This window comes from Phacochoerus africanus, chromosome 4 (genome assembly GCF_016906955.1).
Source record: "Phacochoerus africanus isolate WHEZ1 chromosome 4, ROS_Pafr_v1, whole genome shotgun sequence".
Taxonomy (NCBI): Eukaryota; Metazoa; Chordata; class Mammalia; order Artiodactyla; family Suidae; genus Phacochoerus; species Phacochoerus africanus.
This window is the reverse complement of record NC_062547.1, coordinates 136,303,339-136,317,118: the sequence shown is the minus strand read 5'-3', so window position 1 is coordinate 136,317,118 and position 13,780 is coordinate 136,303,339. Positions and strand designations below refer to the sequence as shown.

The 13,780-nt window shown below is 53.6% G+C and overlaps 1 protein-coding gene across 3 annotated transcripts in view; it reads left to right on the top strand.

Annotated features, from left to right (window-relative positions):
- Window positions 1-4,945: 4,945 nt before the first annotated feature.
- The window catches only part of VDAC1 (voltage dependent anion channel 1), a 33,079-nt gene continuing 24,244 nt past the window's right edge, over window positions 4,946-13,780 (top strand). Inside the window, exon 1 of one of the 3 annotated variants that reach the window (XM_047778625.1) lies at window positions 4,946-5,046. The gene's annotated coding sequence lies outside the window, so the exon portion shown is untranslated. Of the gene's footprint in view, window positions 5,113-13,780 lie in introns of all 3 variants that reach the window. The other 2 variants (XM_047778626.1, XM_047778627.1) reach the window with 2 other exon arrangements.

Genomic DNA, 13,780 nt, shown 5'->3' with positions numbered 1-13,780 from the left:
CCTCCAATCCCTCTGGAGGTCCAGCTGCCTGGTCTAGGTCCCTGGGCCTCAAAGTCCCTGCCCTAAATCACACTGTTGATTTATCCTGTGTGGCCAGCCCTTGCCCTAAATAAAGATACTCCCATCTGGCATGACATTTCAACAGCTTAGAGATTTCCTTCCAGAAGCCTAGGGCAAAGGTAAGACCTTCTGGGTGAGGTTAAATTCTTAACTACACAGATTAAACAGTCCCAGCCCAAATCAGATTGTGAAAAAGTGCCCAGAAGAAGAAACACAGTCCTTCCCTTGTGACTGACACAGTCTGGTTGGGACTCAAGGCTCCAGGAGCTGTTCGTGTGCCATGGGAGCTGCCCTAAAAAGACAAAAAGACCAAAACCAAAACCAAAACAAACCAAAAAAACCCTCTGACCTTACCCACTGTGCCACCAGGGGGCTCCACACAATTGGTTTTATACACCGGAAATCCCTGCCTCTATTCAGGATTGTTTGATTTTAATGTTTCCCACATTATTTAAAAGTGGTAAAGTTGAGACTATAAAAGAAAAAAGCCACTGGGAACCTTGCCATTTATCATGGACTGCATGTTTGTGTCTCCCCCCTTCCCCGTTCCACTGTTAAAACCTGGACCCACAGCAGGAAGGTCTTAGGAGGAGGGGCTTTGGGAGTTAATTAGAGGTAGGTTAGGTCATGAGGGTGGGGCTTTCAGGATGGGATTAATGCCCTTATAAAAAGGAGAGGAGAGGAGGTCTCTTGTGGCTCAGAGCATTAAGGATTTGGCATTGTCACTGCCTTGGCTCAGGTCATTGCTGTCATTCAGGTTTGATCCCTGGCCCTGGAACTTCTGCAGTTCCCTGGATGCAATAAAAAAAAAAAAAAAAAAAGGAGTTCCCGTCGTGGTTCAGTGGTTAACAAATCCGACTAGGAACCATGAGGTTGCGGTTCGATCCCTGGCCTTGTTCAGTGGGTTAAGGATCTTGCATTGCTGTGAGCTGTGGTGTAGGTCACAGAAGCGGCTTGGATCCCGAGTTGCTGTGGCTGTGCTGTAGGCCAGCAGCTGTAGCTCTGATTAGACCCCTAGCCTGGGACCTCCATATGCCGCGGGTATGGCCCTAAAAAGCAAAAAAAAAAAAAAAAAAAAAAAAGAGAGAGGCACCATGGGATCTTTCTGCCTCACAAGGAAGACCATGTGAAGACGTAATCAGGAAGAGGGTTCTCACCCAAACCCTGACCACCTGACCAGGCTGGCACCCTGATCTCAGACTTGCAGCCTCCAGAGGTGTGAGAAATAAATGTCTCTTGTTTAAGCCATCCTGTCATCTGTTACCTATAGCAGCCTGTGCTAAGACAGTATTCTAACAAGTCATTTATTTAAAAAAATTTAATAATTTTTTTTGACAGTGCCCACGGTATGTGGAAGTTCCTGGGCCGGGGATCGAACCTGAGCCACAGCAGTAACCATGCCAGGTTCTTAACTCACTGAGCCACTAGGGAACTCCTTACAAATCATTTATAATGTTATCTTCCAGAGGTTCTGGTATTAGTTTCTTTTTTTTTTAAAGATTTTTATTTTTTCTATTATAGTTGATTCACAATGTTCTGTCAATTTCTGCTGTACAGCAAAGTGACCCAGTCTCAGTCATACATATATATACATATATATATATATATATATATATATATACACATACACAGTATTAGTTTCCTATCGATGTCATAACAAACTACCATAGACCTGAGAGAGGCCAGGGATTGAACTGGCATCCTCATGGTTCCTAGTCCGATTCGTTTCCACTGAGCCATGAAGGTAACTCCCCTATTCTACTATTTTTACATTGTGGTTTCAGTAATACTAAAATAGGATTGTTTTCAGTGAGCACTGGCAGAGAACTATCTCCTCGGAGGAAGTCTTTGTAACCTTTCCTCAAGGATTTGAACCCTCCACTGAGGGGATGTGCTTCAATTTGCACATGCTGGCAACCATGCATTCTGGTTGCATTCTGGGCTGCAATACAGCTTTCTGAAGCTGGCATGCCCCATACCTGGGATTATTGCATTAGCATAGGTTCCCAGGAACAGGTCAAAGGGAGCAGGTTTATGATTTGTATTACTCATTGCCTCATTGTTATCTCTGATTGTATCACTTTAAACAGTCTCTCCTAATTAACGTCATTTGGCTTTGTTAAAAATTAAAAAGTTTAAAGGCAGTATATCCTCAATAAAAAGTATTTGAGAAATATTAAAAAGAACCAAAGGGGGGGACCCTGAAGTCGCATAAATATTAAAACAAAACAAAACTTCTTCCTTGGATGTTGTACACTGTTCTGATTGATGGAAGAACTGAGTTAGAACTTGGAAGAAACCCTAATCCACACTGGACTAAACAAAATGGGAATTCTTCATCTCAGGTGGCTGGAAACCACAGGAGGTAGTCAGAGGCAGGGCTAGATCCCAGAGCCAAAAGTCCCCAGGACCCGGTTTCTGACTCTCTTTTGTGGGCTATCTTCATTTTTAGGGACAGACTTTATAGCTCCGGAAAGCCTGACAGGGTCTCATTGGTCCATCCCTGTAGCTAGGGGGGGTGCTGTGCTCTGATTGGTCAGCCCGAGCTACAGCGTCACCCCCAAGGACAGCCCCCTGGAGTCAGGGAACTGAGCAGAGGAAGAGCAGGGTCACTCCTGCAAAGTAAAACAATTATACCTGACAAGGATTTCTTGGAGTTCGAATGTGCAAGAGTGGGGCTGATTGGCTGGTCTTGGGTCAGGTGCCCACCTCCAGCCCAATTAGCTGTGGCAGAGGGAGTGGAGGCGGGGCTGAGGGCGGGGCTAGAGGTGGTGTGGCTGGTACTTTGTGTGCTAAGCCTTGCAGGGAGGACTGGCTGCTTTGGCTCAGCTCTCTTCCCCAAGGGCTGCAGTGGGGTGGGGTCAGCAGTCAGGCCTGAGCCCTGCCTCATCCTATTTGTTTTCTTCACTGTTTTCCCAGTGCTTACTTGTCGGTGTTCCATTTTAAACTCCCAACAATACAATGAAATTGCAGCTGAGAGGGTAGGCCTCTTGCTTAAGGTCACACAGCCAGGAAGTGATTCAAAGGGCACTCAGGTGATTCATAGGAAAATAGTACTTAAGGGATCCCCAGAAGGGACCTGGAGCAGGTGGGGCATGGGGACCTATACCCAAGCTGAAGGTCCTGAAAGGGGGGTTGACAGGGAGGCGCTAGAGGGGAAGGAGCATCCTGGACGTTTGATTCAAGTGTCAGGCCTGGGCTTTACTGACCCAGGGTGGACATCTGCTCCTAGCTCGTGTGAGGTTTCTGAAGCTGTGTCTTCTTGGAGCACCACCTGGTCCTGCCTGCCTCCCCGAGGGCCTGTTCCGCCTCCCTGAGGTTCTGTCCTCCCAAACTCTGCCTCACTGCGCTGGTGGGTGATTGAGTGGCTCTCCCTGCCTGACCCTCTCCAGGAGTGGGCTGGTGCCTTTATGTGGGGGTGGGGATGGCCAGGTTGGGAAGCCCACAGTCCCCATCAGTCATGGAACAGGTCATGGGCCTTCGAGAGTTTTGGCATTGGTTCTCCACTCTTCAGGACTCCAAGGGGTCCAGGGGCTCCTCCTCACATTTTTAGTCAGCCCTGAGCACCTACAGGAGCCAGGGTACCCAGTCTGCACCCCTCCCATCCATAAGCTTCCTTCTTTCTTAACGCTCTGCACCCACTGGAACATCAGCCACCACTTTCTTATGGAAGTTGCCACCTCTTTCCAGGAGCCTGTCCTGATTGCCTCTCTGCATGCCCAGTTGTCCATTGCTTTAATTTGTGCCACAGCAGGTTGTGAGCAAGTGTCCCGATTCTATAAGCTGGTACCTCCTCTAAAGGGGCCCTAGAGGCAGATGCCTCAAGCCTGTGGCTAAAGGCAAAGGATGTGCAGAATCTTCATCCAGCCATGAATTCATTAATTCTTGAAGTCTGATAGGGGTGGGCCGCATAGGCCCAGCGAGGAGTCTGCATTCTTTAACCAAGGTGAGGAGGCTGGACGCGGGTTCCCCGAGAGGACCTGGTCTGGTCCACGCACTGTGAGGTCCAGCAGGGGACGTTCTTGCAACATGCAATTTACTTTTTTCACTTCTCCAGTGCTCCAAAAATGGCAGCTCTAGTAGCTTTGCTACAGGGGAAAACTGCTCATCTTGACTGCATCCTCCGCGCACAGAGAATATTCTTGGAATTTCGTTCCTGGTCCCCGAGGAGATCTGCAGCTAAGCGTGCTAAGGGGGGCAAGAGGGAGGGTCAAAGGCGCCGGAAGCGTTGCGTCAGGAGGTGGGAGCCGAGGAGCAACTTTCATGGGAGCTACTCTATATATTCGCGCTGCCTCGGATGCCCAGTCCCCCAGCTGGGCCTGGTCATGTCCCCAGGGGTTCAGAGCGCGATTTAACACCCCGAGTGGGCTTTGCCGAGGGAACCGGGGTGGGGGGGGGGCGGTCACCGCATCCACCTTGGCCAGGCCTTGGTCCAGCGACACCCGCCACATCAATTCCCGGGGGAGGGGGGTTGTTTTCCAGCCCTTAGGCCGAGTAGGAGGCCCAGGACCCTGCGTGTCTTCTATTAGCACAGGGGACCTCAGCCACCGCTCAGCTAACCGGAAGATCCCTCCCTTCCCGAATGCTTCAACCGGGCCGGATTTCCAGCAAGGACAGCCCACGCGGGCGGCGACACGCGTGTCCCTGCGCACGCACACACTCTTGAACACGTCGGCCCGGGCGCGCGCAGGCACAGGCACTGCCGCGGGCCGGCACCCGCCCGTATCACACGCGTCCGCCCGGGTACCCAGGGGCCCAGAATGATCAGAGTACGGCTCAAGGGGAGGCAGCGGACCCCGACGGGGCAGAGCTGGTGTCCCGGGAGAGCCCGGGAGGCGGAGCTCGCGTGGCCGGGCGCGCCGGGGCGGGGCGGGGCTGCGCCGCCGCGGTCCGCGCAGCCCCGCCCTCGGCCCCGCCACTGGCTCGGTTGCTCACGCTGCAGCCCCCGCCGTAGTCGCCGCGGAGCCCACTGCCACCGCTTCGGAGGTAGGCGCCGCGCAGAGGGACCCGGGCTCTGCCTGCGCCCCGGGCCGCAGGCCGGCTCTTGGGGAGGTAGGAGGAGATGGGGCGGAGAGCCGGCCACGGCGAGGGCTCCAGGGCTGGGCCGGGGCCGGAGCCGGGAGCGGCCCTCGCGGGCCTGGCGGGTCAGCGGCGGACAGAGCAGGCCGCGCGGGGCAGGCGGGCGGGCGGTGAGCGGACCCGGGCGGGGGAGCCAGAGGCCCGGACATCCGGAGCCGCCTGCGGCTGGGGACCAGAGTCCGCGGGGAGCTGCGGGTGGAAGGGCCCGCGTCGCCGCGTGGAGGCCCGCCGGCTGCAGGTCTAGGTGACCTTCCCCGGAGGCGCCCTCTGGCCCTCGATCCCGCCAGCGCGGATAGGGCAGGGATCCGCCCGCCACCTACGCTCGCGGGGCCGGGCTCAGGGACCTGTGTGGGCCACATTGGCGCCGCGGGGATGAGCTCACGTGACGACTGTGGCCCCGCGCCCCCAGCCCTTGCGCGCCCTGTCTGGTCCACGCCCGGAGCAGCTGGCGCCCGGCGCTGTCCGCGCGTGCCAACGCCTTCCGGGAGGAACGGGAGGCAGGCAGTCGACTTAGGCCGCAGGGACCCGGCCGGGACGAGGGCCTGGGCAGGAGGTCAGGCCTTGGAAAAGGAGCTCCTGCGGGGAGCGATGTGGCTTTAGCAGGGCTTCCTTTCTGATTAGGTGGCTCATTCATTCACCAAATGCAGCGGTGCATTCTTGAAACTGACTTCTAGCACTTTGGATTTGAGGCCCGCACCCCTTGTGACTTGTCCAAGGTCACAGCTGGGAAGATACCAAGCCTCAGTTTTTTCATCTGTAGAATGGGAGCAATTCTACTTCTTCATTGGGTTTTTGGGGCGAATAAAATGAGTTAACTTCAGACGTTCAGAACAGTGCCTGGCATGGAGAAGGCCTGGGTAGAAACCTTGACACTTACCCTTGAGGCTTTTTGGGAGCTTCTAGCCCATCCTTACAGACTGTTTTGTTCCACGTGGTGCTCTGGAAGGGGTTCAATAAAGGTAGCCCCCGTTATTTTAAACATTATTATTAAGCATTTGTGTGCTGGGCATTGAGTAACTTTCAGGGTCATTCATCAATAGCCTTTAAGTTTTACAGACAGACAAAGTCAGGCCGGAGCAGGAAGGTGAATGTAGGGACAGACCCGGGCTAAGCCTAGGCCTGTTCCTCTTGAGGCCCACCCCCCTCCCAGCCTCCCCTCTCCAGAGAAGAAAGGGAATGAGCTTCCTCTTTGTCTAACATGCTGTTGCCAGGACCAGGGCACACTGCCCAGGGTCTGCCTTCCCCCCCCAGCTCTGGACCGAGTTCCTACAGATCAGGCTTAAGCCCTATACAGCTTTGTTTTCAGTGCCTGGGGTGGTGCCACCTGGCACACAGTAGGTGCTTGAGAAAGATCTGTATAGGTGAAGGTACTCCTGCTTTTTTTTTTTTTTTTTTTTTGGTCTTTGCTAGGGCTGCACTAGCGGCATATGGAGGTTCCCAGGCTAGGGGTCTAATAGGAGCTATAGCCGCCAGCCTATGCCAGGGCCACAGCAACGTGGGATCTGAGCCACGTCTGCAACGTGGGATCCGAGCCTAGTCTGCAACCTACACCACAGCTCACGGCAATGCCAGATCCTTAACCCACTGACCAAGGCCAGGGATCGAACCCGCAACCTCATGGTTCTTAGTTGGATTTGTTAACCACTGAGTCATGATGGGAACTCCTGTACTCCTGCTTTTTATCCAAGAGTCAATTCACCCTTTTTGACAGAAGAATAGTTTTTTTTTTTTTTTTTTGTGGCACTCCAGAGTGTGGCTTAGAGTAGGTGCTCATTAAGTATTTGTGTGGGATTATTGAATGAGCCTGTGTAGTGGCTGTAGGCCCAAACTGTAGTCTCTTTGTTTTTTGTTTTTTGATTTGGGGGCTGCACCTGAGGCTTATGGAGGTTCCCAGGCTAGGGGTCGTATCAGAGCTACAGCTGCTGGTCTACACCACAGCCACAGCAACTCTGGATCAGAGCTATGTCAGCGACCTACACCACAGCTCACGGCAATGCCGGATCCCTGACCCACTGAGCAAGGCTGGGGATCGAACCTGTGACCTCATGGTTCCTAGTCGGATTCGCTTCCACTGCGCCACAACGGGAACTCCCAGCTTGTAGTCTCTTGATCTTGAACACCCGTTTTGAGGGAGACACATCTCACTCACTTCCAGAAAATAGCCTTGCCCAGCAGAGAGCCACAAATAATTAAAGAGCTGTGATGGTGTGGACAGCCCCAGAGCAGGGAGAGGCCCAGCTGCTTTCCAATTTGAAATAACTGCTTTAGACGTGTTATCTTCATTTCCGTGACTTTCCGAGTCCTTTGGGAAACTCGTTGAACGGGTGTTTCTGGGTTTGCAGGGGAGGGTGACATTGGTGCATGGGATTCTTCTAAAGCCCTCGGGCCTGGTGCCTTTCTCCCCTCCCCGAAGGTGAGTGAGCCAATGGCTTCTACTGGACTCGTTGCAGAAGGGCTTGACCCCGGGCATGTGCTCAGTTGATTAGTTTACTTCTGCTATTCTGTAGGCAGGGGCTCCTTGTAGACAGAGGGGCTCAGGAGGACCAGATAGTGAGCGGTTGCCTGTGGGCCTCTGGCCCCATTGGGCATCTCCCAGCTGGTGGTCTTGGGGGACATTCAGCCCCGACCTTTACTGGTGAGATGCTCCCGATGTCCACTTAGCCCTCGATGGGCTTTCTCAAGGTGTGACATCTTTGGCGAGAGAGAGGCACATGTGGCTGAGAGCCAGCCCAAGCCCGTAGGTGGCCCCTCAACATATGTAGGGTGGCCTTGTCCTTCTCTGTGGTCACTACTGAGGGAAGGTCATCAGAGGACTCGTCAGCTGGCTCTGGGCATGGTCCTCCATGTCTCCGTTTGCTCCCTCAGAGGGGTGGCAGTGAGTGGGCATCTTAGCCCTTTTTCCAGAACTGGGCCGGGAGAGTCCCAGGGAGCAGGTCGCGCACTCACCGCCCAGCTCTGATAGGACCCGGGTGGGTCTCGCATGGGTCCGTCGACCTTCTTGTGTCTGTTTCTCCATCTGAGCGTGTCATCATTGTCATCATGGTCCTTCTTTATTGAGGCCAAGCTCCTCGGGGCTTGCCGTATGTACAGTGCCGCTGACTCCAGCATCCTCCCAGCCCTGCAAGAGCAGTACTGTTGTTTCCATGGTCCCGGTCCAAGGCTTGAGCTCAGAGAGGCGAGGTCCCCATCCCAGCGGAAGTGGGGTTGGGGTTCGGGGCCTGGGCTGGCCAGCTCCAGCGCTGATGGTTTCACCCTGTGGTGGCCCCTCCACGGGGCCACTGCAAGGAGCTGGCAGATGTGAGCGCCTTTTGAAGGGTAGCATTTGCTCTTCAGAGGGCAGGTGTTGCTCTTTTGCACCGATCGGAGTGTGTATGTGGCGGGGTGTAGGTTAGCTGTCAGTGAACGGCGCGCATTGAGTCACCCTCTGCGTGGCAAAAAGTGTAGCACCGTGTTTATCAGGAGAAGTGTCGGTTTTCCCTGGGATGCAGTGGGAGGCATTCTTCCAGGACCTGGCTGGACAGTATTCAGCTGAACAATACCTCGTTAGGGCTGGGGAGGACTCTGAACTCTGTGATTCCGAATGACCTTCTGGCATCCGCACAGCAGCTGTGATTATAACAAGAAGTGTGTGGAATGAAAACCTGTAATGCATGCTCTCCTTGTGTGTGTTGCTTATTTACTGGGTACCAGCCATGGTACTAAGTGCTTTATACTAGCAAGCGAATTCCGTCCTCACAATGATGCTGAGTCAGGTACCCTTGCCCTGTAGCGGTGCTGAAAGACAGTGAGAGGCAGATAGGTGGTGACTTGCTCAAGACCACAGAGAGAGTGGTGGCGGAGGATTGGAACTCGGGTCTGCTGGACTCCCGAGGCTGCCTAAGCACCGTTGATTTTACCCCCCCCCCCCCAAGTCAAGCCTGGCAGCGAGGCTCCAGGGCATTTGAGGTGCGAAGGTCAGGCAGGAAGCCTAGGTGCGCCTGGGACCCAGACCTCGTCGTGCTGCCTGCCAGCCCAGGTCTCCTCCTCTGCTGGGTGGGTGGGTGGGTGGGCGGGGTACCCCTCAGACAGCGATATTCTCTTGAGGCTTGCGAAAAGCTGTGCCCGTGTTTTAAAATAGAAGCAACGCCTGGAAAGCCTGGCTGCCCCGTGTGAGTCGCTCCTGGAAGGGGGGAGGGGGCACAGCTGCACGGGGAGCACCGATACCAGAGCCAGAGCATTGGCTTTGCCAGCATCCTGGAGACCCCAGCCGGGGGCTCTTTTCCTGGGCTGCCTCTTGGGAGGGGAGGGGGAGAAGGTGTGTGTGGGGGGGTGGGCAGGGAGGCTCCTGATGCTCTTGGCCTCACATGTTGGTTTTCAGAACAGCTCTGGCCTCCTGCTGGGGAAATTGCTTTTCCTGGTCCTCACATTTCGGGAGGAGTTGCTAGCTCTCTAATCCTCCGCTGGTCTGATGCGCCTCTGAGAGGATGGCCCAGTTCTGCTCTCACAGACTGCCTGGAGTGGTGGTAGAAAGAGCAGACAGAGGAGTTCCCGTCGTGGCGCAGTGGTTAACGAATCTGACTAGGAACCATGAGGTTGCGGGTTCGATCCCTGGCCTCGCTCAGTGGGTGAAGGACCCGGTGTTGCTGTGAGCTGTGGTGTAGATCACAGACGTGGCTCGGATCCTGCAAAGTTGCTGTGGCTCTGGCGTAGGCTGGCGGCTACAGCTCCAATTGGACCCCTAGCCTGGGAACCTCCATATGCGACAGGAGCAGCCCAAGAAATGGCAAAAAGACAAAAGAAAAAAAAGAGAGAGAGAAAAGAAATAGCAGACAGAGCCAAAGGCTTTCCTCCGCTTCTCCCTTCCTGAGGGCGAGCCAGGATGGTGATGGCGATGGAGCTGATTGCTGTGTGGGCCCGCGTCCTCGCGTCCTTGCGGGAATCAGCTGTACATGCACATGGGGTAATTCAAGAGCAGGATGAAGGGATCATTTGCAAAAGTGTGGGCACAGTATGGGGGACCTGACGAGGGGGTCCTTGGGCACCAGGAAGGTGTCCTTTGGTGGGAACCGTGGCCTGGGGTAGGGGAAAGTTGTCTCTGCCCCTGAGGCCCAGCAGGAAGGGAGCCTGGGGCGTGAATACCCCACCTTTACTCTCCCATCTTCTGCTGGTGCCTCCTTTTGGCTGAACCAACCCATAGCCCATTGATTTTTTTTGTCTTTTTAGGGCCGAACCCTCAGTATATGGAGGTTCCCAGGCTAGGGGGCACATTGGAGCTGTAGCCACTGGCTATAGCCAGAGCAACGCCAGATCCGAGCTGCATCTACGACCTACCTCACAGCTCATGGCAACATCAAATCCTTAACCCATTGAGAGAGGCCAGGGATCGAACCTGTGTCCTCATGGATGCTAGTCAGATGTGTTTTCCGCTGAGCCACAACCCATAGTCCATTGATGACGGTCCGTAATGATCAGCTCTTGGGGGCATAGGCCGGATGGAGGAGGAACGTGGATCTGCAGGGGCAAAGAAAGGCCGTCTAGAGGAATGGGTTGTGCTTACGCTGCCATTTTTGGCGAACTCACCCGGTGCCGGGCTTTCTGCATGCTCTGTTTGCCTTACTCAGTCCTTGCAACTGTGGCGATGGAAAGGCAGCATTGTCAGCCCCATTATAGAGATGGGCAAATTGAGACCCTGGGAGCACAGGTGATAAGTGGCTTGTTCCGAGTCACACACCTGCCCAAGGCTGGCAGGGGCTAGATCCTCTGCTGGGTTCATAGCCCCTTCCATGTGCCCTGCTTACTCAGATGGGTGGAGAGATGCCCAGCCAGCGTGGCTCTTGCTGTCTAGGTCCCAGCCCTTTTATCCCCTTGCCCTTGAACCTGTGTTCCGAAGACGTTTCCTCTCAGTTGTTCCTGCCTGGGCCCGGGAGCCGGTCAGCCCTGTTCTCTGTCAGCCCTGGCCGTGGTGGTTGGTTCCCTGGGGCGCCCAGGCTTCCCTGCCTGGGTCCTTCCGAGGGGGCTGCTGCAGAGCAAAGAGTGTAGTTCAAAGCAGGGATTCTGGTGGGTGTCAGGGCTGCCCTGCTTGTGTGTGAGACAGGGGGGAGGGAGGCTTGTAGATAAGTGCCTCTGGCGATTTTTGTGCACCCTGAAGATGCACCCTTCTGGGCAGGGTGGCCAGAGCCACCAGTGATCCCCTGGGGGGTAGAATGTGCCGCTCGCCCCCTCCCCCTCCAGTCTTATCTATTAACCACCTCAGTGTGGTTTGAATCTGTCCTTGGAACCAGTATAGACACCTTCCAAGGGGCTTTTCCTCTGACACCTCTGCTGCTGCCGCTGTGTAGCCTATGACTTGTATCATGGTAAATGCAACATGGCTCAATTTTGGACACATTGGTTAAGTTTTTAATTTTCTGTCCTTAAAAAAAAAAAAAAGGAGTTCCCGTAGTGGCTCAGTGGTTAATGATCCCAACTAGTATCCATGAGGATTCAGGTTCAATCTCTGTCCTTATGCAGTGGGTTAAGGATCCGGCGTTGCCGTGAGCTGTGGTGTAGGTCACAGATGCGGCTTGGATTTGGCATTGCTATGCCTGTGGCATAGGCTGGCAGTTACAGCTCCAATTCGACCCCTCATCTGGGAACCTCCACATGCTGTGAGTGTGGCCCTTAAAAAAAAAAAAGACAAAAAAAAAAGATCAGAGTTTCCTGGTGGCTCAGTGCGTTAAGGATCTGGTGTTGTCACTGCTGTGGCTTGGGTCACTGCTGTGGTGCTGGTTGACCCCTGGCTGGGGAACTTTCATGTGCCTTGGGTGCAGCCCCCCCCCAAAAAAAAAAGAATCAAATACACAAACAACTTCAGTGATTAAGTGGAATAAAAGATGAAAATCCTGTTTTAATTTCACTCTTTCTAGAAGCAACTCCAGCGCAGCCACAGTTTGCAGATTAGCTTGTATCCTTCCCTTGCATGTACTTTTCTATCCATTCACAAATACAGAGCATATAAAGAGGAGTGTGTAAAAAGGTTTTCCTCCAGTTACCTGGAATTATTCATTTTCTGAGGCTTGCTTTTCTCATTGAATGATATTGTAGATAGCTTTCTGTGCTCCCGAGTAGAAATCCACCCCTTTCTTTTTGATTGCCACATGCGACTCCTTTGCAAGAACCTTAATTTTGGCGTTTCCATTGTGGCTCAGTGGTTAACGAACCCGCCTCGTATCCATGTGGATGGGGGTTCCATCCCTGGCCTCGCTCGGTGGGTTGCCATGAGCTGAGGTGTAGATTGCTGACAAGGCTCGGATCCCACATTGTTGTGGCTGTGGTATAGGCTGGCAGCTACAGCTCTGATTTGACCCTTAGCCTGGGAACCTCCATATGCCGAGGGTGCGGCCCTAAAAAGACAGAAGGCCAAAAAAAAAAGAACCTTCATTTTTATTCATTTGTTTTCTTGTTGATGGGCATTGAGGTTGTTTATGAGTTTTGTGTTACAGATAACCCTGCAGTGAGCATCCTTGTATACACATCTCTGGGTGCCTTGGCTACCACTGTAGGTGGGTTCCTAGCAGTAGAACTGCCACTAGAATTCTGCATGTCCTCTTAGGCACTGCCCGAGAAGGGGTTTCTCAGAGGTGGCACTGCAGGTGATACTCCTACTTGATGTGAATGAGCGTGATCATTTTCCACACTATCAGTAGATAATGTCATTGACATTTTTGTGACTGTGGGGCGAGTGAGCTTCCCAAACACAGAGGTGTCAGTCTCTCTACTGTGGCTCCCAGAGGCCCTTTGAATAAAACCCATGCTTGGTTCTGAGGTCAGAAGTGACAGCTCTCGGAGTCCCCGTTGTGGCGCATCAGAAACAAATCCGACTAGAAACCATGAGGTTGCAGGTCCGATCCCTGGCCTCACTCAGTGGGTTAAGGAGCTGGCGTTGCCGTGAGCTGTGGTATAGGTTGCAGATGCCACTCGGATCTGGTGTTGCTGTGGCTGTGGTGTAGGCCAGTAGCTACAGCTCCGATTGGACCCCTAGCCTGGGAACCTCCCTATTGCCATGGGTGCGGCCCTGTAATGACAAAAAGACAAAAAAAACCAAATAAATAAAAAAATTAAAAAGTGACAGGTCTTGCTTCTGAAGGCACTTGTCTCTTCCGCTAAAGTTCAGCTCCCACTGTAGGGGTGGCACACGCTCTTTGTGCACTGTCCCTGGTGCTTCAGCAGTGTTCCTGTAGAGGGCGCTCTTGCCCACTGGTCACATTGTTTACTTAACTCCCTATTGTCAGATACTAAGTTTCCTTTTTTTTTTCCTGCTGTAAAAATGCCTTAATGCTCAGTGCCCAGTTACTCATTAAACAGGCATTTATATTGGATACCTACTGTGTGCCAGGCCTTGGCATCTTCATATGTGCAGTCCCTCCCGTATTTTGGGTAAATGTTTGCAAGCTCTGGGCTGCTTAGGGTTCAGGGTATGATTCGGGAGTAAGTGTGTTTGTAGGCGTGGAGGGGCCCTGGGAGCAGAGCCGCTGTCGCTGCCACGCAGCTGATGAGTCAGGGAGGATGTGTCCCCCAAGGTGGAGGTTATGCAAGGCTGGGCTGCTGGGCGATCGGCTCTCTCTCCCCTCCGAGCCTCCAGTATGGGCTGGATTTTCATTCCTCCGCTGGAGTGGGGCTTGCA